This window comes from Symphalangus syndactylus, chromosome 8 (genome assembly GCF_028878055.3).
Source record: "Symphalangus syndactylus isolate Jambi chromosome 8, NHGRI_mSymSyn1-v2.1_pri, whole genome shotgun sequence".
Classification (NCBI taxonomy): Eukaryota; Metazoa; Chordata; class Mammalia; order Primates; family Hylobatidae; genus Symphalangus; species Symphalangus syndactylus.
In genome coordinates, this window is record NC_072430.2 from 53,276,592 (window position 1) to 53,302,079 (window position 25,488).

General features: G+C 41.3%; 1 protein-coding gene across 4 annotated transcripts in view; it reads right to left on the reverse strand.

Annotated features, from left to right (window-relative positions):
* SYNE2 (spectrin repeat containing nuclear envelope protein 2) overlaps positions 1 to 25,488 on the reverse strand; it is a 379,741-nt gene that overhangs the window by 321,957 nt on the left and 32,296 nt on the right. The gene's annotated exons all lie outside the window — the stretch shown is intronic.

Genomic DNA, 25,488 nt, shown 5'->3' on the forward strand with positions numbered 1-25,488 from the left:
GCTGCTTTCAGAACTCCAGAAGAACTAGCATTGTGGATTCTATACCAGTGGTGAAAAGGAAAGCCAGGCAATTCGATGTAATAACTTGTCTAGAGGAAGGAAAGTTGACACAAACTGATATCTTAGGCGTTAGTGTTAAGTGATTGTTAGCCTTCAACCTTCAAGGATTTTCTTTAAAACTTTTTTTGAACTTAGTTCCTTTTCTGCCCCAGTTATGTTGCCATTTACTGGAAACAATAAGAGCTGAGCCTGCATAGCTTGCAAAGTGAAACTAAAAATCTAATATATCAAAAAGAATATTTTAATGAGTTATCTAATATATTGAATTATTTTCCCAAAGGCTTATTTTTTCACCTACACATTTCTTCCCCTCGCCCCCACCTTGATTCTTAAAGAATCCTTCCAGTGAGAGCAGTTTTTACTTCACACCTCTTTAAAAGCATTGCTTCATGTATTTATTTACCACTATTAATTTCTGGAGGATGAGTATAAAACACCGACTTCTCCCATATGGATGATCAAATAATAAACCTAACCAAGCATATAAAAATATAAAGTAGATTGGGGGTGTACATAGGGATGGATAACTGTACAGCTTTGTGATCAAGCAAGCATTGCAAAATATTAATGTTAGAATCTATGTGTTGACCATATAGGTATTCACTTTTAAATTCCTTTAACTTTGCTGTATACTAGAAATTTTGCATAATAAAATGCTGGGGGGGGGTGGAACTAAAAGATAAATATGAGGCCAACAGCTAGATACAGTCAATCATATTAAATATTAAACAGAACACTTCAAAAAATACAAAGAATACGAATGATTAAACAGTCCCTGCTAGTTCAAAAATCTTTCAATCCTGCCTACCCCCTTATCATCCACATCCCTTTTATTATCTCTTGCATGGATCACTGTTGTTAAAGATTTCAGCTACCAAATTAACTTGACTAATTAATGATTAATTTGTTTATCCTCCGAATTAAGATGAATCACAACCAGCCTGAGGTAAAAGAGTTGCTATATGGAATTGAGAGATTCTAACCAAAAAGAAAGGCTGTTTATTAGTTCGCCATGAGCCTTGGCAGCCTGATGAGTGATAAAGATACAAACATCTTCAGCTTTGTGATATACTGAGGACCTCCACCATCCCTTCCCATACTCTGGGGCTCCTGAACACAAAGTGGAGACAAAGCACTTCTTCATTTTGGCACCCTAAGATTTGAATTCCAGAATGAATTTTTTAAGGGCACACACTATTCCACGTCATCGCTATTTAAAAAAAAAGGAGAATGGCAATATTATACAGTACTTACTGTATACAGGCACTGTTATAAGCACTTTTTATATACAACCTCATTTAATCTTTATGATAATGATAAGAGTTAGGAACTATAGTTATCTCCACATTTGAAAAGACAAAGCTTAGATGCACCAGTATGATTCACAATTGTCTAAGGACACACAGGTAATAAATGATGGAGCCAGCCAGGTGCGGTGGCTCACGCCTGTAATCCCAGCACTTTGGGAGGCCGAGGCGGGCGGATCACGAGGTCAGGAAATCGAGACCATCCTGGCTAACACAGTGAAACCCCGTCTCTACTAAAAATACAAAAAATTAGCCGGGCGAGGTGGCGGGCGCCTGTAGTCCCAGCTACTCGGGAAGCTGAGGCAGGAGAATGGCGTGAACCCCGGGGGGCGGGGCCTGCAGTGAGCCGAAATCGCGCCACTGCACTCCAGCCTGGGCGACAGCGAGACTCCGTCTCAAAAAAAAAAAAAAAATGATGGAGCCAAGATTTGAATCCAGGTGGTTTGGGCTTCAGAGTTCATGCTCTAAACCAACACATGATGGTGCCTCCTAAGGTGAGCGAGAGTTTGCCATATGTCATTTATTTTTGTTTTCATTCATTTGCACAACAAATAATTATATAGGCTGGATGCTGCTCTCAAGAGATTCAATCCTCTGAGAATGATAAATGAACACAATATTAAGCAAAATCCTCTAATAAACAAATACAGAAGGTACTCTTGAGAGCAAAGGAGACCGCATGCCCCATCACTTGAAGCTGGAGATGGATGCAACTGTCAGGAGTTGCAGTGGACTGAGTTCTTACGTCCCCCAAAGTCCATATGTTGAAATCTAATCCCCAATGCCACGGTATTAGGAGGTGGGGCCTTTGGGAGGTGATCCTCATTAATGAGATTAGTGCCCTTACAAAAGAGGCCCAAGAGAGACTCCTTACCCCTTCTACCATGTGAGGATAGACTGAGAGGATGGCCATCTATGAGGAAACAGGCCCTCATCAGACATTGAATCTTCTGGACTTGATCTTGGATTAGATTTCTGTCATTTACAAACTACCCATTTTATGGTATTTTGTTATAGCAACTCAACAAGACAAGAGCGTACTTTTCACAAAATAGCATTTCACGTGAAATAGTCCTATTAGAATTAGCATTATTTGGACAGTACCTTGAATTTGGTAAGAATGTCTCTGAGAAGATCCAAATCAGTATAATCAGAAATGACAAAGATATTACAGCTGATCCCTCAGAAATACAAAAGATCCACTACAACAACTCTATGCACACAACTTAGAAAATCTAGAGGAAATGGATAAATTCCTGGAAACACAATTTCCCAAGATTGAATTGGGAAGAGATTGAAATCTTGAGTAGACCAATATAAAACTCTGAAGTTGAACCAATAATAATTTTTTTAAAAACCTACCAACCAAAAAAAGCTCTGGACCAGATGGATTCACAGCTGAATTCTACCAGAAGTGTAAAGAGGAACTGGTACAAATCCTACTGAAACTATTCCAAAAAATCAAGGAGGAGGGACTCCTCCCTAACTCATACTATGAAGCCAGCATCAGCCTAATACCAAAATTTGGCAAAGACACAACTAAAAAAGAAAACTTCAGGCCAATATCCCTGATGAACATAGATGCAAAAATTCTCAACAAAATACTAGCAAACTGAATCCAGCAGCACATAAAAAAGTTAATTCATCACAATCAAGTAGGCTTTATTCCTGGGATGCAAGGTTGGTTTTAACATATGCAAATCAATAAATGTGATTCACCACATAAACAATTAAAAGCAAAAACCATATGTCATCTCAATAGACACAGAAAAACTTTTTATATAATCCAACATTTCCCTTTATGATTTAAAAAAAACCCTCAACAGACTAGGCATTGAAGGAACATACCTCAAAATAATAAGAGCCATCTATGAAAAAACCCACAGCCAACATCATATTCAATGGGCAAAAGCTGGAACAATTCCCCATGAGACTCAGAAAAAGACAAGGATGTCCACTCTCACCACTCCTATTCAACATAGCACTGGAAGCCCTCACCAGAGCAATCAGGCAACAGAAAGAAATAAAAGGTATCCAAATAGGAAAAGAAAAGGTCAAACTATCTCTCTTTGCTGATATGATTCTGTACCTAGAAAACCCTAAAGACTCTGCCAAAAGGCTACTAAAACCAATATGTGATTTTAGCAGGGTTTCAGGATGTAAAATCAATGTACAAAAATTAGTAACCTTTCCATACACCAGTAACATCCAGGCTGAGAGTCAAGAACATAATCCCATTTACAATAGCCACAAAGATAATGAAATATCTAGGAACACAGCTAACCAAAGAGGTTAAAGATCTCAAGGAGAATTATAAAACACTGCTGAAAGAAATCAGAGATGAGACAAATAAAGGGAAAAACTTTCCATGCCCATGGATTAGGAGCATCAATGTCATTGAAACGACCATACTATCAAAGCAATTTACAAATTCAATGCCATTGCTATCGAACTATGAACATTCTTCACAGAATTAGAAAAAACAACTCTAAAATTCATATAAAACCAAAAAAGAGCCCAAATAGTCAAAGCAATCCTAAGAAAAAAGAACAAAGCCAGAGCCCTCACACTATCCAATTCCAAAATATATTCTATGGCTACCGTAACCAAGAGTATGGTACTGATACAAAAACAGACACAAAGACAATAGAACAAAATAGAAAACCCAGAAATGAAGCTGCACATTTCCAACCATCTGATATTAACAAGACTGACAAAAGTAGGCAATGGGGAAATGACTCCCTATTCAATGATGCTGGGATAACTGTCTAGCCATATGCTGAAGAATGAAACTGAACCCTTCCTTATCTTTCACCATAAACAAAAATTAACTCAACATAGATAAAAGATTTAAATGTAAGACCTCAAACTATAAAAATCCTGGAATAAAACTTAGGAAATACCCTTCTCAACATAAGCCTTGACAAAGAACTTTTGGCTAAGTCTCCAAAAGCAAAAGCAACAAAAAACAAAAATTGACAAATGGGATCTAATTAAAGAGTTTCTGCGCAGCAAAAGAAACTATCAACAAAGTAAACAACCTACAGAATGGAAGAAAACATTTGCAAACTATGCACTGACAAAGGCCTAATATTCAGAATCTATAAGGATCTTAAAGAAATCAACAAGCAAAAGACAACCCCATTAAAAAATGGGCAAAGGACATGAACAGACACTTCTCAAAAGGAGACTTACAAGTGGCCAACTAACATGAAAAAATGCTTATCATGACTAATTATCACAGAAATACAAATCAAAACCACCAAGATACACCATCTCACACAAGTCAGAATGTCTACTACTAAAAGTCAAAAAACAACAGATGCTGGTGAGGCTGCAGAGAAAAAAGAGTGCTTATAAACTGTCAGTGGGAAAGTAAACTAGTGCAGCCACTGTGGAAAGCAGTTTGCAGATGTCTCAAAGAACTTAAAACAGAGCTAATATTCAACCCAGCAATCCTATTACTGCATATGTACCCAAAGGAAAACAGATCATGCTACCAAAAAGACACATGCACTCGTAAGTTTATTGCCACGTTACTTACAATAACAAAGACATGGATTCAGCCTGGGTTCCCATCAACAGTGGATTCGATAAAGAAAATGTAGTGCATACACACCATGGAATACTACAAGCCATAAAAAAGAATAAAATCATAGCTTTTGCAGCAACATGGATGGAGCTGGAGGCCATAATCCTAAGCGAATTAACACAGGAACAGAAAACCAATAATATATGTTTTCACTTAAAAGTGGGAGCTAAACATTGAGAACACATAGACATAAACACGGGAACAAAAGACACTGCAGACTTCTAGAGGGGTGAAGGGAGGGAAGGGAGCATGGGTTGAAAAACAACCTATTGGGTACTATGCTCACCACCCGGTTACAATATACCCATGTTACAAACCTGCACATGTGCCCTCTGTATCTAAAACAAAAGCTGAAATTTAAAAAAATATATAGAATGTCTCTGAAATTAAAAAAAAAAAATGGCCATTTAATTGAATATTAATCAAATACAAGGTATCAAATGTAGGGGAAAGAACCATTTGTTGTATTTACATTAAAAATAAAAACAAAACAATAAAGACAAGTTGTTAACTGGAGAACCAAGAAGTATTCCTGTCCTCAACTGGCATGTGGAATTCACTGTATTGTATATTAAAGATGTAGGAAAAGACCAGGCACACGCCTATGGTCCTAGCTACCCAGGAGTCTGAGGTGGGAGGACTGTTCAAACCCAGAAGTTTGAGGCAAGCCTGGGCAACATAGATAGACTACCTCTAAAAAGTAAATAAATAAAAATAAATAAATAATAAAGGTGTCAGAAAAAAATTAGATAACATAGCACCCCCCAAAAAAAATCGAGACCTTAAAATAGCTGGATGTCTAAGAATTTTCTGTTTTTAACCATGAAAACTTATTAGCAAACAAGGCAAAAGATATATTCATAATTTTTTACTTCCTGGACCATTTCTTAGAGCTTCTAGAAATGTCTATCAAAACTAAAACCAAACTTTGAAGACTGAATCAATTCGAAGTGTTAGATTATTAACCCAAATACTGTCATAGCACAATTATTTGTCAAAACATGCTACAGAGGCCATGAGGATATAATTGAAGAGACTTATTGATGACATTTCCAACACAATTGTTTTTGGTGAGAAACTGCTGACATTTCTAGGGAGGAATTTACTTACAAATAGGACCCACAAAAAACTGGAACAGAGTAGAAAAGAAAAGCTCCAAGGGACTTCTCAGGATTTGAATTCAGAAGCTAGAAAGGCTTTGAAAAAGGAAGGCAGAAGAAAGAGTGAAAGGCCAGGTGCAGTGCTGTAATCCCAGCACTTAGGAAGCCAGAGGCAGGAGGACTGCTTGAGACCAGGACTTCGAAACCAGCCTTCATCTCAACAAAAAAATAAAAAAAATTAGCTGGGCATAGTGGCATACACCTGTAGTCCTAGCTACTCCAGAGGCTGAGGTTCCCACCTCACTTGAGGCCAGGAGGTCAAGGCTGCAGTGAGTCGTGTTCATGCCGCTGCACTCCAGCCTGGGTGACAAAGCAAGACCTTGTCTCCAAAAAAAAGAAAAAAACAAAAAGGAAAGAAAGAGGAGTGAGGGTTTAGCTAAGGGCTAGATTGAGTCTCCCGGGTCTCTAGCAACTGAAATCTATCAGTGTGTTTTGACTCCTCTGAGGAGAACACAGCGGCTGTGCCCAGGTAAATTCCAGCCCAGAAGAGCTTTCCTGGGTACTCCTTCTGGCCTTACTTTTTCTTTTCAAATAAAAGTTACCACAATTATGTAACAAATCCAGGGTTTAGTATTAAAATAAATAAAACTATTCTTTTTTCTTTTTCTTTTTTGAGATGGAGTCTTGTTCTGTCACCCAGGCTGGAGTGCAGTGGTGCAATCTCGGCTCACTGCAACCTCTGCTTCCCAGGTTCCAGTGATTCTCGTGCCTCAGCCTCCCTAGTAGCTGGGATTACAGGCATGTACCATCACACACAGCTAATTTTTGTACTTTTAGTAGAGATGGAGTTTTGCCATGTTGGCCAGGCTGGTCTTGAACTCCTGACCTCAGATAATCAGCCCGCCTCAACCACCCAAAGTGCTGGGATTACAGGCATGAGCCACCACGCCTGACCTTAAATGAAACTACTCTTAAAAGTGAATAAAATCTTCAGAAACATAACCAAAGGTTGGGTGAAGAATGTAGTGGCATTAAAGCCTCTAAAATGAAATGGAATAATGTGGGATTGCTTTTAAAATACATGTAAATTAATATACATGCTTTTACCAATGGCATAAGCTATTCGGGGGTTTTGGTTTTGTTTTGTTTGTTGTTGTTGAAGACAAGTTTTCATTCTGTCACCCAGGCTGGAGTACAATGGTGCTACCATGGCTCACTGAAACCTCAACTTCCCCGAGCTCAAGCCATCCTCCCACCTCATCCTCCCAAATAGCTAGAACTACAGGCACACGCCACCACGCTTGGCTAATTTTTAAATTTTCTGTAGAGGCAGAGTCTCACTATATTCCCCACGCTGGTCTCAAACTCCTGACCTGAAGCCATCCTCCTGCCTCACCTCCCAAAGTCCTGGGATTACAGGTGTGGGCAATTGCAGCCAGCTGACATAAACTATTTTGAAATGACTGTGGTTTGCTTATGCAATAATCCTGTGGTGTCAATTAAAACCTCAAAACACTAGTGAGTTTCCCTTTTTTAAAGAAATCTTGGCATTTACTCTGGTTTTTTTTCAACTAAAAGATGAAATTTTAATAGAGAGTATCCGAAATGAAAGGGATTATGGGTGATTTTTATTTTCTTTTTATCTGCGTTTTTAAAATTTTAAATGACGGACGCATATTTCTACTGAAATGAGAATAACAATTTGGCTTTTATTTTAATGAAACGACAGCAAAATGAGAATAAGGTATTATTAGTTCAGGTTCAGTTCTTCATTCCATATTCAATAGAACCTGTACATCTACGTCTTCATAATAAGGAGAAAAATACTCTCTTGACAAAAATGAAATATTTTTAAAATTCTCTGAGTATGTCAGAAATTTCTAAAAAATATTCCCAAAGTCTTTTTGGTAGCTCAATAGCTTTCCGTTTTCTCATTAGTAGAGTTTGTTAACAAGCCCTGCCAGTCTAACTGAAATTCTAACTGAAAAACCACTCTGTCAATGATGAGGAAGAAGCATCTGTCCTATCTTTAAAGGTTGACCAGAAGGTATATCATAACAGATGTAGCATTCACGTTATTTCTTTAACAGAGTGATTTTAAAGCCAGCATTTTCCCTGGGGTGTCTCTCCTGTTCTTTTTCCATTCTTCAGCTGTACTATGTTACTTATAGTCCACCTAGGAATTTGGAAGGATCTTCTCCTTTATCGGTTAAATTGTAGAGCTATTCCTAGCAATTGACAATCCGCTTACAAGCTCACAGCAGAAAGTCGGTGAAACACTGCAATAAATTTGTTCATCTTTTCCCCATTAACTTTTCCCCTTATTATTTATCCTATGGTCATCACTTGACTAGAAGCAACTGGTGCATATTCCCAGGTCAGGTGATTTGTAAGGTCCACTCTATTCCCTCCTCCCGGGCACTTTATTCTTCTAATGATACCACACAAATGCCAGAACAACCAATCCTATGATATGGTCTGGCTGTGTCCCCACCCAAATCTCATCCTGAATTGTAACTCCCACAATTCCCATGTGTCATGGGAGGAACCTGGTGGGAGGTGATTGAATTATGGGGGTGGGTCTTTCCTGCACTGTTCTCATGATTGTGAATGAGTCTCATGAGATCTGATGGTTACTATTAGGGGGAGTTTTCCTGCACAAGCTCTCTTTTTGCCTGCTGCCATCCATGTAAGTCGTGACTTGCTCCTCCTTGCCTTCCATCGTGATTGTGAGGCCTCCCCAGCCATATGGAAGTTTAAGTTCATTAAACCTCTTTTTCTTCCCAGTCTCAAGTATGTCTTTATCAGCAGCGTGAAAACTAACTAATACACCTATCTATGCATTACACTTTTGGAAAACAAAAATGTAGCAATTCTCAAATCATGATGCCACTGGGCTTGCAATCAGTGTCACCAACCAATACCAACTGTGGCAAGAAAGCACCCACTTAACCCATGATCAGAACATCCTGAGGAAATGTAGCCACTTCCCTAAAAGAGCCTTCCGCTGGCCCTGACCCAGTCCCAGATGCTCTGAACTTCAGTATCCACTGCTGTAGAATGGGAATAATACTTCTTGTTTAAGGTGGTTGTTGGAATTCAAGGAAAACACTCATGAAACTAAAAATGACAAGAATTAACATTTATTAAATACTATAAGAAATGTACTACACAGTATATAAATGGTATTTATTATAATCTGTGAAATACATTTATAGGGATTATCCTATTTCTTAATCAGCAGTAAAAATTAAAATCTAGTCACAATACTAGAACAAAAGTGAAAAAACTTAGGCACAGTGGCTCACGCCAGTAATCTCAGCACTTTGGGAGGCCAAGGCAAGAGGATCACTTGAGACCACGTGTTCTAGACCAGCCTAGGCAACATGGTAAAACCTCATCTTTACAAAAAATACAAAAATTAGCTAGGCATGGTGGTGTGTGCCTGTAGTCCCAACTACTCCTGCTGAGGCAGGAGGATCACCTGAGCCCAGGAGGTCAAGGCTGCAATAAGCCGTGATTGTGCCACTGCACTCCAGCCTGGGTGACAGAGCAAGATCCTGTCTCAAAAAAACTTAACAGGGCCAGGCACAGTGATTCATGCCTGTAATTCCAGCACTTTGGGAGGCCAAGGCAGGTGGATCACCTGAGGTCAGGAGTTCAAGACCAGCCTGACCAACAAGGTGAAACCCCCATCTCTACTAAAAATACAAAAATTAGCCAGGTGTGGTGGCAGGCACCTATAGTCCCAGCTACTCGGGAGGCTGAGACAGAAGAATTGCTTGAACCCAGGAGGCGGAGGTTGCAGTGAGCTGAGATCGTGACACTGCACTCCACTTACACACACGGAGCAAGACACCATCTCAAAAAAAAAAAAAAAAAAAAAAAACTTAAGGATGAAAACTCCCAAAGCTAAAAAACCTGACATTCACAAATGTGAAATCAACACATATTCAGAAAATTTTCCAAAAATGCTGTCTGATTCCACTTACGTAAGGTTACCTACAGTCATCAAAATTTATAGAGACAGAGAGTAGAATGGTGCTGCCAGGGAATGGAGAGTTACTATTTTAATTAACTTTTAATTGTTTAATGAATATATAGTTTCAGTTTCACAAAATGAAGAGTTCTGGAAATGGATGGTGGTGATGGTTACACAACAATGTGAATCCACCAGCAGGAATTAATACCACTTAAAAATGGTTAGGATGATAAACTTTATGTTATATGTATATTGAACAAAGTTTTAAAAGAAAACTTTTCAACCTATAATTTATATCCAGCTAAAGTATGAATCAAGTGTTAGGGTAGAAAAAAGTAATTTCCTGACACACAAAGCTCCAAAAAAATGTATGTCCTAAGCACTTGTTCTTAGAAAGCTACTGGTGAGGGCCAGGTGCAGTGATTCATGCCTGTAATCTCAGCACTCTGGGAGGCCAAGGTGGGCGAATCGCTTGAGGCCAGGAGTTCGAGACCAGCCTGGGCAACCAGCAAAACCCTGTCTCTATAAAAAATACAAAAATTAACCAGGCGTGGTGGCATGCGCCTGTAGTCCCAGCTACTCGGGTGGGTGTGGCGGGTGGATCGCTTGAGCCAGGGAGGTAGAGACTGCAGTGGGCCGAGATGGCAACACAGCACTCCAGCCTGGGCAATGGCGAAACTCTGTCTCAAAAAAAAATAAAGCTATACCAACAAAATAAGGTAAAACAAGATGAACGAAAGTATGCCAACAAAATAGAACACTAAACTAAAAGTGAGAAAAACAGGGACTGGGCATTGAATACAGAAGAAATAAAGGGACGTTCCCAGGATGACTGTGATGCAGCAGATTGAGGCAGGAAAAGGGAGGGCTCTGAGAGGGAGGTTTGGGGTGTGAGCTGTGGGGAAGATTACATGGGAAGGAGGGATGTGACTACAGGCATGAGTGAACCCATGAAATGAGAGAGTGTACAGACTACTGTCTCAGTGAGGCTGAAGAACAATTACGGTTTGCATACCTTAGGAAATACACTAGGAGAGTTGGCGGCTGTGGTCAGAGAGATTTGAATGAGTGGCTTTGAAGATAAAGCAGCTCATGATAAGACAAAGTTCCAATTTGGGATCTCAGAAACTTTTTTAAAAAATGTTTTCCTCCATGCATTCCATGAAGAATTTGTGGTTTGCAAAACATGCTCGCTGTTCCTCTGGGTAGGAATGCTGAGAAATTTTGAAGCAGAGAAGAATGAAGGGAGCTCTCATCATTTGACTTCATTTTTCTCAGGAAAATAAGAGCTGAGGTCATCTCTTGGGAGCAGGAGCAGAGGGAGCATGAGTGGTGTGGGGTCCTTGAGAATAAACGATGCTTGGAACAGGCCACAGTTAAGAACACAAACCAACCAAAGAAGCATACAAGGATTGTGAGGGCAGCTTAAGGCCCACTGAGGCCAGAACAGCACTGGCTTGTGAATGAACCCAAATGGCATGCTGGGTCCAAGGTTGGCCCAGGAGGGCTCGGCAAAGATGTTCTCACATCTGCTGGATGCTCATTTCTGCCAACTAAAAAATCCTGTAAAAGTGCACGTATACACAAGGAGACACATTCAGGAATAATCAGGGTAGAACTGTTTGTAAGGAAAAAAGTGGAAATAATCTAATACTGTCAGCAGAGAAACAGATAAACTGTTGCTGATTCATGTAGAAGTGAAGACTATTCACAGCTAAAATGAATGAACAGCCAATATCAGCATGGATAGATATCAGAACTACAAAGGTGGGGAAACGAGCTAGCACAAAGGACAGATATACTATGAAGTCATATGTCCTTTATGTAAATTTATTTATTTATTTATTTAGAGATAGGGTCTCACTCTGTCGCCCAGGTTGGAGTGCAGTGGCACAAGCTCAGCTCACTGCAATCTCCACCTCCCGGGTTCAAGCAATTCTCCTGCCTCAGCCTCCCAAGTAGCTGAAATTACAGGTGTGCATCACCATGTCTGGCTAAGTTTTGTATTTTTTGGTAGAGACGAGGTTTCACCATGTTGGCCAGGCTGGTCTCAAACTCCTGACGACAGGTGATCTGCCTGCCTCGGTCTCCCAAAGTGCTGGAATTACAGGTGTGAGCCACTGTGCCAGGCCATTTATGTACATTTTAAACACACACATGAACACATATACAGTAAAAGAACAAAAACATGCTAAGGCAGGATACCCACCACTTCACAGAGTGGAGGGCAAAGGACTGGAGGACATACTTCAGCTATATAGTTTACTTAGTTAAACATCTAAGTAGGGGCCAGGCGCAGTGGCTCACGCTTGTAAACCCAGCACTTTGGGAGGCCGAGGCGGGCGGATCACGAAGTCAGGAGATCGAGACCACGGTGAAACCCCGTCTCTACTAAAAGTACAAAAAAAAATTAGCCGGGCGTGGTGGCGGGCGCCTGTAATCCCAGCTACTCGGAGAGGCTGAGGCAGGAGAATGGCGTGAACCCGGGAGGCGGAGCTTGCAGTGAGCCGAGATTGCGCCACTGCACTCCAGCCTGGGCGACAGAGCGAGACTCCGCCTCAAAAAAAAAAAAAAAATCTAAGTAGGGAGTCCATTATCAATGTTTACAATAGTCATTATTAACTCTTTAAATTTTAACAGAATTCTACGTAAGTTAGAGAAGTGAGAGGAAATGGCTGAAAGAGCACTAGACTTAGAGTCAGGAGAACTCGGCTGTAGTTCCGGCTTCTCCACTGACCACTTGGCCTTGGGCAATCATCAGCTTCTCCAAGGTCCTATTTCTTCATCTGTTAAATGAGGGTAATGATTTTGTCCAGGCCAACATTCAGACTTTCAGATTCCTGCCAAAGAATCCAACCCAAAGTTCTCCGCCACACATTTACAAACACTGGATTACAAGAAACAATATTCATGGAGGAATGCCTGAAACAGAGTCCACCCATTCCTGGATGTTGTCTTTGGATCCTGTCCAGCTGCCAGGGAGCCGTGAACCTGAACTGCATTGTTCTACCCCTTCAGAGAACTGCTTTTCTTAAAATGTATTTCAGTGTGATCCCAAAAGCCTTACTATGCAGGATATGATAGGAAACAGTCAAGAGAAACCTACCATTGTACTCTTTCTACAGGAGTTCAGGAGTACATAGCCCATAAACCAGTGTTCCTTTTATGAGAACATGCTATGGAAAATTCTCTCAGGTCTCAGTACCAAGAAAAACTATGATCCTAGGCATCTATTCTTTTAATTTAATGAACATGTTATTTTTATAAACAAGGTTTCCCTCCCTTTTTTGGCTGCTACAGCCCATCTCTAGCAACTACAAATGACTTCATAGAAAATAAGTTGCTTTACCACTGTCTACATCCAACTATCCCCATTTTTCCTTCATTCCGATGTCCTCATCTATTTTTTATTCTGTTGAATTTTATGTTTCTCTATAAAGTGCTTCAAACTTTTTCCTGGAATAAGAGAGGATATAAATAAATTAAGTCACAGACTTTCTGTAAGGACAAGATGATTATCTCATTTAGTATGTAGCATGTTGAAATTACAAAATTGCAATGAAATTTTGTAATGAAATCACAAAAATGTAAATTTTTTCTAGGTGTTTTTTTTTTTTTTTTTTTGGAGACAGGGTCTCACTCTGTCACCCAGGCTGGAGTATAGTGGCACAATCTCAACTCACTGCCACCTTTGCCTCCCGGACTCAAGCCATCCTCCCACCTCAGCCTCTTGAGTAGCTGGGACAATAGGCACACACCACCTGCCCAGATAGTTACTGAATTTTTTTTTTTTTTTTTTTAGAGAGACAGGATCTTGCCATATTGCCCAGGCTGGTCTCAAACTCCCAGGCTCAAGTGACCCATGCACTTTGGCCTCCAAAATACTAGGATTACAGGTGTGAGCCACCTTTCCTGGGCCACATATGTAAATTGTTATACATTGGTGAGAAGGAAAAAATTGGTAGTAGGAAATGGAAATTTGGCCAGGTGCAGTGGCTCACACCTGTAATCTCAACACTTTGGGAGGCCAAGGGGGGCGGATCACAAGGTCAGGAGTTCAAGACCAGCCTGGCCAATACGGTGAAACCCTGTCTCTACTAAAAATACAAGAAAAAATTAGCCAGGGGTGGTGGTGGGCGCCTGTAGTCCCAGTTACTCTGGAGGCTGAGGCAGGAGAATCACTTGAACCCAGGAGGCGGAGGTTGCAGTGAGCCAAGATCATGCCACTGCACACCACCTAGGCAACAGAGCGAGACTTCATCTCAAAAAGGAAAAAAAAAAAGAAAAAAAAAAGAAAATGTAAATTTATGTGCTTTCAATAAATGAGATTATCTTAATATTTCTCAATGCCATATCACTTGAAGACAGCTAGATTCCAGCTGTAAGCTCTAGGAAGAGGCCTAATTTGTAGACAACATGCTAAAGCATCCCTACGGAAAACACAGGAATGACTTTGTGACCTACTATCATTTCTGCCAGATTTATGTCCCATCACTCTTGAACTAAATGCATATCACCAACAGCCAGAGTCCCATAGAGAGCCTGAATCAACAGAGTCTTGCCTACAAGCAACAGATAACAATGTTTCCAAGGTAGTATGGAACAGAGTAGGGGAGAGTGAGAAAGTAGTGAGGGCCGTAATGAATTATTATTCATAATAAAAATATTTCTAAGGACACTTTACATCGAAGAATATATTTGTAATGATTATACTCCTGGTGAATATACTTATTCTGCCTTCCCTCCATTCCCTCATCCTGCCCCTCAGTCTCCTCTCTGGGAGAACAGCAGTCCAGGCTCTGCAATGTGTTTTTATCTATCTCTGCCCCCGCACACTCCCGTTCCAGCAATGCAAACACATGTTATTTTATAATGACCGGATGCAGTGGCTCACACCTGCAATCCCAGCACTTTGGAGGCCAAGGCAGGAGGATCGCCTGAGGCCAGGAGCTCAACACCAGCCTGGGCAACATAGCAAAACGCCATTTGTAGAAAAAAAAATTGTCTTTAATTAGCAGGGCATGGTGGCGCATGCCTATAGTCCTAGCTGCTCAAGACGCTGAGGCAGGAGGACAGTTTGAGCCCAGGAGCTTAATTAAGGCTGCAGTGAGCTATGATCCTATGATCACATCCACTGCATTCCAGCCTGGGCACAGGAACAATGCCCTGTCTCAAAAAAAAAAAAAAAAAAAAAAAAATCCATAAAATGCCAGCACATTAAAATGAAAAAGGCCATCTTAAACATCACATACATCTTCAAAAAGCTGTTAAAACCATCTTATCTTATACAAACTGTGTAAACTTTAAAATAGAACTGAAAAGAAACAAATAACTAGGTCAGTCTGTCATTGGGTAACTTGGCTCTAGGTGAACTGGCCTTTTTCCCCAAAGAAGTAACTGAGTAACTAACAGATCACTCATCTCTGCTCCCCACTCCAGGAATAATCTCAGCCCTGCATCCCAGCCAAGCTGGCTGGAGCCTTGACTCCCATTGCCTAGCTCTTGTTAGACCCTTCCTGGCATTTTAAGCTGGAGTATACTACGGACATCCTTGCATCACTTGGAGGCTGTAGGTCCTGAATGTTTAGCTTGGCCAGCTAACATGGAGAAACCCATTCCTTAGACTCTCCACACAGAGCCTACCCTGGCCCTGTGAAACAGATTCTTCAGATTCCAGATTCTAGTTTTGTGAGAAGGGCTGTCTTGCTTGCTGTTTTATCTTTATTATGTAGCATAGTGTATGCCATACAGTTGCTACATAATAGATGTTTGAGAAAAGATTTTAAAAAACAATAAATTAATAACTTGAGCAATGTTGTTGAAGAAAGTTTCTTTTCTTTTGAGACAGGGACTTGCTCTATTGCCCAGGCTGGAGTACAGTGGCGCGATCTTAGCTTACTGCAGCCTCAACCTCCCAGGCTCAAGTGATCCACCTCAGCCTGCAGACAGGACTACAGGTGCGTGCCACCATGCCCAGCTAATTTCTTAATTTTTTTTGTAGTGACAAAAAAATAGGTCTCACAAAGTTGCCCAGGCTGGTCTCGAGCTCCTGGACTCAAGTGATCCGACTGCTTCGGCCTCCCAAAGGGCTACGATTAAAAGTGTGAGCCACCGCACCTGGCCAAGGACACCGTTTCTACAACCTTCAGCTTCTCCGTGTAGGAAGCCCTTCCATTAAATTTTTTTTCTTTTTCTTTTTTTTAAAGAATTTAGTGCTAGAAAACACTTCATTTCCTTTGAGAAATGAAGAATGGGTGTTTGTTGTTGTTTTCTTTTCTAAAAATAAGAACCATATAATTAATGTTCCTTTTTCACTTTGGCTGCCCCAAAACACAGGGCTAACTTTGAGGTCCAACTCTAGTAACTCTGTAGACCCTCACTGTATTTTTCTCTGGCCTTTGTATTATGTTTTGTTTTTACTTTTGACTGACATATAATATCTGATCTCATATGTATTTGTTGTGATCATCTTAAATCCTTTGTGAATAAAAGAGAATTAATAAATTTTAAAACTAAATAAATAAAACAGCCAGGCGTGGTGGCCCTCACCTATAGGCCAGCTACTTGGGAGGCTGAGGCAGGAGGACTGCTTAAGCCCCAGAGTTCAAGGCCAGCCTGTGCAACATAGTGAGACCTCTGTCTCTACGAAAAAAAAAGTACACCAAGGATTTATTTTTTACACACACACAAATAAAAACAGAAATGATACTAAAAATCATTTTTAACCTCAGGTCTTCATGAGTCACAGAACACAAAAAAGAAGTTGCAATTCCTTCCTTGGATATCTTCACTTGAATTGCTTCTCCTTCCATTTTTGACATTTTCTTTTTCTCCCCAAATGACCAGAATTCTTAGCCATGGAACACTGAATTGACTTCAAATATCTTCCCGGATGTATTTTAAGGTAAAAATACCAATTTCTGCTTGTAACGTTTTTTTTTTTCCTTGGGTTTTCAAGAAGAACATGAAACTACTCTGGGAAAAACTGCTCTGGGGGAAAAAAAAGGTTGGGGGGAATGGAGGAACTGTGAAAGTTACAAAGTTGAACTAGTCCTTCTGAGCTGTGGTCAAAATGGTTTCAAGTACAGCTGGCAAAATTCTGAGAAGATAAGACATGCTTGGGGAAAATTATGCAGGATCTCACTGTAATTATAACAGTATGTTTGTCAAGCATTTGAATAATATAACTGCACGAGCATTTTTACACGTTTCTATTGTGTAGCATTTTCCCACTGATGAAGGATTGTTATTTTAAAATTCCAAACGCTAGTCTCCCTAAGATATTTAAAAGAAATATCTCTAAATTTGAAATGTTTGGCAGCAAACACGACAGCCAAAAATATGTTAGCTGTTAAAATCAGAAGTTTGTTTCTGAAACAAACTATTTCTTGAGAAAAATATTTGCCAATTTTCATGGCAGCTGCAGGGATGCTTTCACATGCAGAAATTAATTTATTATTACAAATGGGCAAAGGCAGAGTGATTTCTTTTTCCTTTTGGCCCACACTACTATAACCGACCCAAATTACACGTGCTTTTATCAACAGAGGCACCAGCTGCTGCTTGGCCAGGACCCATTCTTTCTCTTTAACTATGTTCCCTTACAGAGGAAATTAGCAAAAGCAATCTTTTTCAGATAAGGGTCTGTTTTGTCTTGTAATGTCCAAGTCTCACTACAGCCCCGAATCATATATATACATATATGATTGTAAAGGGGGCCAGAATGTCACCCCAAAATATTCCTTTTTGGCATAAAGATTATTTTGAGCTGAAGGCAACTGAGAACAGCAAGCAAGCTCTAAAAACAGAGCTTTTTTCTCTTTGTAAAGGAAATTTACATGTATAAAGGAAATTTCCATTTGTAAAGGTGTCCCGCTCTGCTGCACCAGGAAAAGGGGGATGTCTCTTAACAATTCCCATCAATGAAGAAGGCACTTTAATCTCCAAGACAAACCTTACTAACAACCCCTGTATATCACACATTTCCTAGTTACCTTCCCATAAGTGACTCCCCTTTTCCTACGGCTGGCCTCTTCTCTACCCTTCGTCATACTTTGGTATATAAGCCCTCAAGTTCTGACCATCTCCCTGTGTCACATTTCTTTGTGAACTTTCATGCCTACGTAAGTAATTAAAACTGTTTTTTCTCTTGTTAATCTCTTTTGACAGTTTAATTGGCAGGGCCTCCAGCCACTGAACCTAGGAGGGTACAGGAAAGAAGTTTCTCCTCCCCTACAATTGCTGAGCCTCTTGCTTAATTTAGAGGCTTTCCATCCCAATTTTATTCTAACATGAGGGCATAAGACAAATATTATAAAAATATAAACCAAATTCATGAAGAGCTGAGAGTTTCAGGGGTGACAGTAATCAGTCATTCTCATTTAACAAATACCAGTTGAGTGCTCACGACTTGCCAGGCACTATATCAGGCACTGGGGTGCAAAGATGAATAAGCGGGAAATGCTTTCTAGAAACAGGAACAGAGAGGAGCATGAACAGCAATAACTAACTGCCTGGAGAAGTCCAAAAAAAGCAAAGCTTGTCATAACAGGCATAAAAGGAATAGGAGCAATTTCAATCTTCGTAATCTCAAGATTTCCCCATTAAGGCAGACAGGACCTAGCAAATGTAGTTTGGGGATGGGAAGGCTGCCAGGATAAGTGAGCCTAGTCAAATTAGAAATCATTAACAAGCACAAAAATAAGTCCATTCCTCTACTCTACTGTTGGGGCTCAGAAAACTATACTCCCAAGTGAAGGCCTCAGAAGCAAAGTTTCTCTCTGACCGCCTGCCCTCCTATCTCCCCTCATTCTCTCCAGAGGCAAGCCATGGAAACTGGAATCCCTCTTCATCAAGGTGGGTCATAGAAATCAGAACCCCATTTCCCTAAAGCCAGAAATAAAACCTAAAAACATTACAACAAACTTCCCCTTGCTTTTCTGTGTAAGAACTGGCCATAAAGACATTCTCTGGCCTACTCTGTTTGATTGTGAGTCCTAAGACCCCTTAATAGCCGAGCGCAGTAGCTCACGCCTGTAATCCCAGCACTTTGGGAGGCTGAGGCAGGTGATCACTTGAGCTTAGGAGTTCGAGATCAGCCTGGCCAACATGGTGAAACCCTGTCTCTACTAAAAATATAAAAATTAGCCGGGCATGGTGGCCCACACCTGTAGTCCCAGCTACTTGGGAGCCTGAGGTGAGAGGATCCCCCCAGAGCACAGGAGGTCGAAGCTGCAGTGAGCCAAGATCACACCACTGGACTCCATACAGCCGAGTTGACGGAGTGAGACCCTATCTCAAAAAAAAAAAAAAAACACAAGACCCAACCACTTCAGAAAGGCTCCCTGCCCCATACCTGGATGGAAGGAATGCTACACAGAGAGGCCAAGAAGAATTTGAATGAATTTCCCCCTCAGTCTATCTCTACTAGATCCTATCCTTTTTGTCTGATCATATTAATACACAGTTGTCCATGCATCGAACCATAGCATAAAAATGGATATTTCACCCTGAGTCTTTGGGCCTTCATTCTGAAGACTCTCATGTCATATAAAACTGTGACTAAGTACTTCAGTATGGGCCGGGCATGGTGGCTCACATCCGTAATCCCAGCACTTTAGGAGGCCAAGGTGGGAGGATCACTTGAGCCCAGGGGTTTCACACCAGCCCAGGCAACATAGGGAGACCCTCTCTCTACAAAAAATAGAAATAATTAGCCTGGTGTTGTGGCCTGCATCTGTGGTTCCAGCTGCTCAAGAGGCTGAAAAAAAAGAATCCCTTGAGTTCAGGAGTTTGAGACTAAAGTGAGCTACGATTGTGCCACTGCACTCCAGCCTGGGCAACAGAACAAGACCCTAACTCCAAAATATAAATATTTTAAAATAAAAATAATACTTTAATAGGAGAATTATTAATTATACTTTAATAATAATGCTTAGTATGCTTTTCTCTAGTTAACCCCTTTCCTCCCCTATACCACCACCACAACAGAGCCAGTGGTTAAGAAATGTATCCAGCTATTTTTAGAGGATTTTTTAAAATACTATAAGTTACATATACTGTAAGGATAGAAAGTCGAACTGTCATTCAATTTATTTTCTACAAAATGGAATATACATTGTATTTATTTTAAGAGAATTTTTGTACTATAGAAGAGGAGCTTATAAAAGTAATTTTTAATGTTCCAGAAAACTACAAAAAAAAAAAAAACTATATCCATAGCTTCACCATCCAAATGCCACCAGTGAATTTTTAGATAATTTTTGTCTTTATCATAGGTCTTTACTTTTTTTTTTTTTTTTTTTTGTATTTTAGTAGAGACAAGGTTTCACCATGTTGCCCAAGGTGGTGTCGAACTCCTGAGTTCAGGCAATCCACCCGCCTCGGCCTCCCAAAGTGCTGAGTGTGCTGGCGTGTGCCACCGCGCCTGGCCTACTTTGATTTTACAGAGTTGTAATTATACCACAATTTTTTAGATTCTGCTAAATATTAAGCATCAGTATTTTCATGTTCCAATCTCTACAGAAATAATCTTAATGCCTGTATTACATCTTGATGGTTCATAAAAATTTAAATCGGAAAAGAACAAGGATTAGTCTCCTAAAACATCTCAAGAAGACAAAGGGTAGAAAATGTTGTTACTGTTTAGCTTTCATTGATTTTTACTTGTCAATAATTTACCCAAAAAGTATGAATGCGCAGTTTGTATGTTCCCAGCACTACACTGGGTAGTCAGCAAGATGGGATATAGGCTACCTCGCCTTACTTGATTCCCAGCCATTGTCACCACTGTGCTTTAGCTCGGTGCTGTGCAAATTAAATAAAATAATTAGGCGAGTGATACTATGAGGCTAATTTCCAGTAGGGCAGGAATGGTGAATGGGCAGCAGTAACAAGGACCCAGGCTCATCCAGGCTAGAATATAACAAAGCCTGGCCTCAAGATCCCAGCTCATGGCGAGAGAAGCAGGGACCAGCACACACAGGTGCTGGCTGGCTGGCTGGCCAGTGAAGGACAGTGCCCCCCACCCAGGCCTGGGATACCCGAAGCCACACCAAGTGCGGTCTGGGAAGCTGAACGGTCTTACGAGGGGGCAATACCATGTCGTAGAATCACTCCTGGACTGGTGGCTTAGCAGGCCTGAGTTTTGGCCCTCATTCTGTCCCAAGCTTGTACAGAATGTACTGAACATACTTGGTCCCTAGTTTTCTCATCCATAACATAAGGGTGGAGCTAGACACTACGAGCCTTTCCAGCTAAATAAGTGTAATTTTATGACACTATAAAAACCAAGACAGGTACGGTGGCTCATGCCTGTAATCCCAGTACTTTGGGAGGCCAAGGCGGGCAGATCACTTGAGGTCAGGAATTCAAGACAAGCCTGGCCAACATGGTAAAACTCCATCTCTGCAAAAAATATAAAAATTAGCCGGGCATGGTGGCACACTCCTGTAATCCCAGCTACTCAGGAGGCTGAGGCAGGAGAATCACTTGAACCCAGGAGGCGGAGGCTGTAGTGAGCCAAGATGGCACCAACGCACTCCAGCCTAGACGACAGAGCAAGACTCCATCTCAAAAAAAAAAAAAAAAAAAGCAGGACTCACAGTAGTCCACAAAAGCACCAAGTCCAACCATCTCACCAATATTAAAGCATATTTCAAAAACCAGGAATGGGGAAAAAAAAAAAAAAAAACAGTTCCTTGCTGCTGTAGAAGTTACATATCTTCCAGTTCAGTTACTAAGCTCTTCTGGGTTGTGAAAAATCTTCAGTCTGGCTGGCAATGTCAGTGAGGCCAGGGTGAGGGTTGCATCTCTGGATCCTCCTGAAGGACAATCAGCTGGGCTCTCTCTTCCACAGCCACAGGCTGAACACCTTCCCCAGGGACCCACAGAGGGTGTAGGATCAGTTCAAACCTGGCTTCCTACTGGAAAAGTTAAGTGATGTTCTCTGACGGTATGGAAACTAGAGGGAAAATTATCTTTAGTATTGAAAAATGTCATTTCTTTCTCCAAATGATTATTATTTCCATACATTTAGGGTTTCTTTACAAATTCTTTCTTTTTTTGGAGATGGAGTCTCACTCTGTTGCTCAGCTGGAATGCAGTGGTGAGATCTCGGTTCACTGCAACCTCCGCCTCCCCGGTTCAAGCAACTCTCCCACCTCAGCCTCCCCAGTAGCTAGGACTACAGGCACAGGCCACCATGCCCAGCTAATTTTTGTATTTTTAGTAGAGATGGGGTTTCACCATGTTGACCAGGATGGTCTTGATCTCTTGACCTCGTGATCTAGCCACCTTGGCCTCCAAAAGTGCTGGGATTACAGGCGTGAGCCACCATGCCTGGTCGCAAATTCTTTTTTTCTTTATAAATTCATTACTAATTAAAGAATGATGGCCAGTGGCTCACACCTATAATCCCAACACTTTGGGAGGCCAAGGCAGGCAAATCACTTGGTGCCAGGAGTTTGAGACCAGCCTGGGCAACATGGTGAAACTCTGTCACTATTAAAAATACAAAAATTAGCCAGGCGTAGTGGAGCACACCTGTAGTCCCAGCTACTTGGGAGGCTGAGGCAGGAGAATCACTTGAACCCAGAAGGAAGAGGTTGCAGAGAGCCGAGATTGCAACACTGCACTCTAGCCTGGGCGACAGCACAAGACTCCATCTCAAAAGAGAATGAATAGTCCATATCATTTAAAACACAAAATTAATAAGGCTACTATTCCAATAACTACAAGATAAATTCTGTCAGTTGAGACATCTAATTACAAAATACAAAATTGATATACATCCAGTAGATAAACTTTGCACCTAATAATTGACTTTGCACCTAATAATCCCACAATGTACCTAAAATTACATTGTTTTATCTACCTCTTAAAATCAAAGTCTATGTTTTTTTTGAGACGGAGTCTCACTCTGTCACCCAGGCTGGAGTGCAGTGGCGCGATCTCGGCTCACTGCAAGCTCTCTGCCTCCCGGGTTCACGCCATTCTCCTGCCTCAGCCTCTCCAAGTAGCTGGGACTACAGGCGCCCACCACCACGCCCGGCTAATTTTTTTGTATTTTTTAGTAGAGACGAGGTTTCACCGTGGTCTCGATCTCCTGACCTCGTGATCCGCCCGCCTCGGCCTCCCAAAGTGCTGGGATTACAAGCGTGAGCCACCGCGCCCGGCCAAAGTCTATGATTTAAAAAAAGGAAGAAAATTCCACATAATAAACAAGTGGACAACAAAGCATGCATTTCACCCTGTCATATATAAATTATAATCAATTATTCTAATAAAAAGTCATTACCTAGCTGAAGATCATAAAGCCAAAAGAGGACCATTAGCTCTCAATTACCTAAGCACACATCTTCCTGTTGGTACATTAGGGTCCTCACTCCTGGGCCAAGAATAGTAAACAGAGGTGATAAGTTTGTGTGTTTCCCTATATGTATGTTTTTGTAGGTAGTGAGTCCACCCAACAGTGCATTTTGAATCCTGTTTGAAAAACAAGCAGTAAGGATGTTAAAACTACTTTCATTCTGTGAAATGGCATCATTATCTGTGTTAGCACAACACAGGTGGGGTAGGGCTCAATCACTCTACTATAAAACAAGATCCCATACTGGCAAAAGAGGGAGGGAGGAAGGCCGGGTCCAATTAAGAAAATCAGCATCTATTTAGCTCACATATTCTCGAGCTGTCTCCCTCAGCTTCAATTAAGAATTCATTAGACAATTATCTCCCCACGGGAAAGGACTACTACCCTTCATCTCGATGACCCTGGTACCTAACCGAAAACCTGGCACACAGCAAGTAGTCAATAAATGCAAGCTGAATATTGTTGAATGCGTATATAGCTAGCAGCATAACTACCTCAACATCTCCCACTTGAACATATTCAAAATAAAACAGGTTTACTCAGGATGCAGAGGCAGGGTTGCTTGAGCCCAGGAGTTTGAGGCTGCAGTGAGCTATGATCACACCACTGCAGTCCAGCCTGGGTGACAGAGCAAGACCCTGTCTCAAAAAAAAATATCGAAATTAAAAATAGAACAAGTAACTTCAGCTCTGGCCATTTGGGAGTTAAAGGGTCCAGAATTAACGTTTTTCTGTAAACAATTAGAAAATTGGAAAAAATATAGGAAACAATTATGTTGAGGCTGCAACAGGCAATGCAAGAGCGTCATCCTTCAGAGAAGGGAAATGGACAAGGTGAGCCCCATGATTGTCTGTGCTCCCCACCTGGAAACAATTTCCAGACCTAAGCACATCAAGGGACACCAAATAGAGCCTTGTCAACTTCACGGAGAGAGATAGTGAGAAAGGCCCAGAGATTGCCAGAGTAGAGAAGGAAGCAGGAGTGGGCAGAGGAGAAAGTGGAGTTGCAAAGCAGGCTCAATAATGGCCTCTACCAACCCCATGGTGAGCTCTGGAGGTAACATGGCTCTCAGAATTTTCCTAAGTTGGGCCTAGATGGCTCAATCTTCCTACTCCCACCTCATTAGTTCCTGGATGTGGGACCCTCCATCTCCATCCTTTGAGTAAGGTGGTTCACTGCAGCTGAGGCAATGGCTAAAGGGGTCACTCCCAAGAGGCTGGGCACCAAGTCTTTCTTTGAAGCGAATCTGGACAGTAAACACAGCATCCACCACATTAAGCTCTGAAAACCATTGCTCTGGCTACTTCTCTGCTTAAAGTATTTCAAAGGCAGCCGGGCACGGTGGCTCACGCCTGTAATCCCAGCACTTTGGGAGGCCGAGGCAGGTGGATCACGAGGTCGGGAGATCAAGACCATCCTGGCTAACCCGGTGAAACCCCGTCTCTACTAAAAAAAAAAAATTATATATATATATATATATTTCAAAGGCTTCCTATCAACTGCATTTAAAATTCAACATCTGGGGCCTTCCTACTTCATCCCTGTCTTTTGACACTCTCACATAGGCCCTAAGCCTATAAACATGGCCAAAGAATCGAAGCACTCTTTAAGGCCCCAGGTTCTCTCTCACCTTCCCGTCTTTGCACACACTGTCTCTCCTATCCCATCCACGTGGACAACTCCAACTGACCCAGGCAGAGTGAGGTGATCAGCCTTGGTGCCCACTACACACTCTGTGCCACAATCTCAGCGTATCTACCACACTTGTCTCAGATACATCTCCGTGTCTGAGACCTCACTGCAAACTATGCTCCTTACAGTACCACTTTCTTCTTTGTATCCAATTCCAAACATCAAGTCTGATGCAAAGTAGGTACCAAGCAGACATGCAAGGAGTTACTGGAGAGATGGACGGACAGAATCATTAAGCACTCTCAACGAGTAACTCCTACCTTTACTCTTTTCTTAGCTTTTCTGTCTTCAGAAGAAAAGCCTTTCCTACAGGACTCAGGTCATGCCACTGAAACTGCTCCGAGTGCCCCCGGATGGCTTCTGTAGCAGCGCTGACCCGCTAAGTC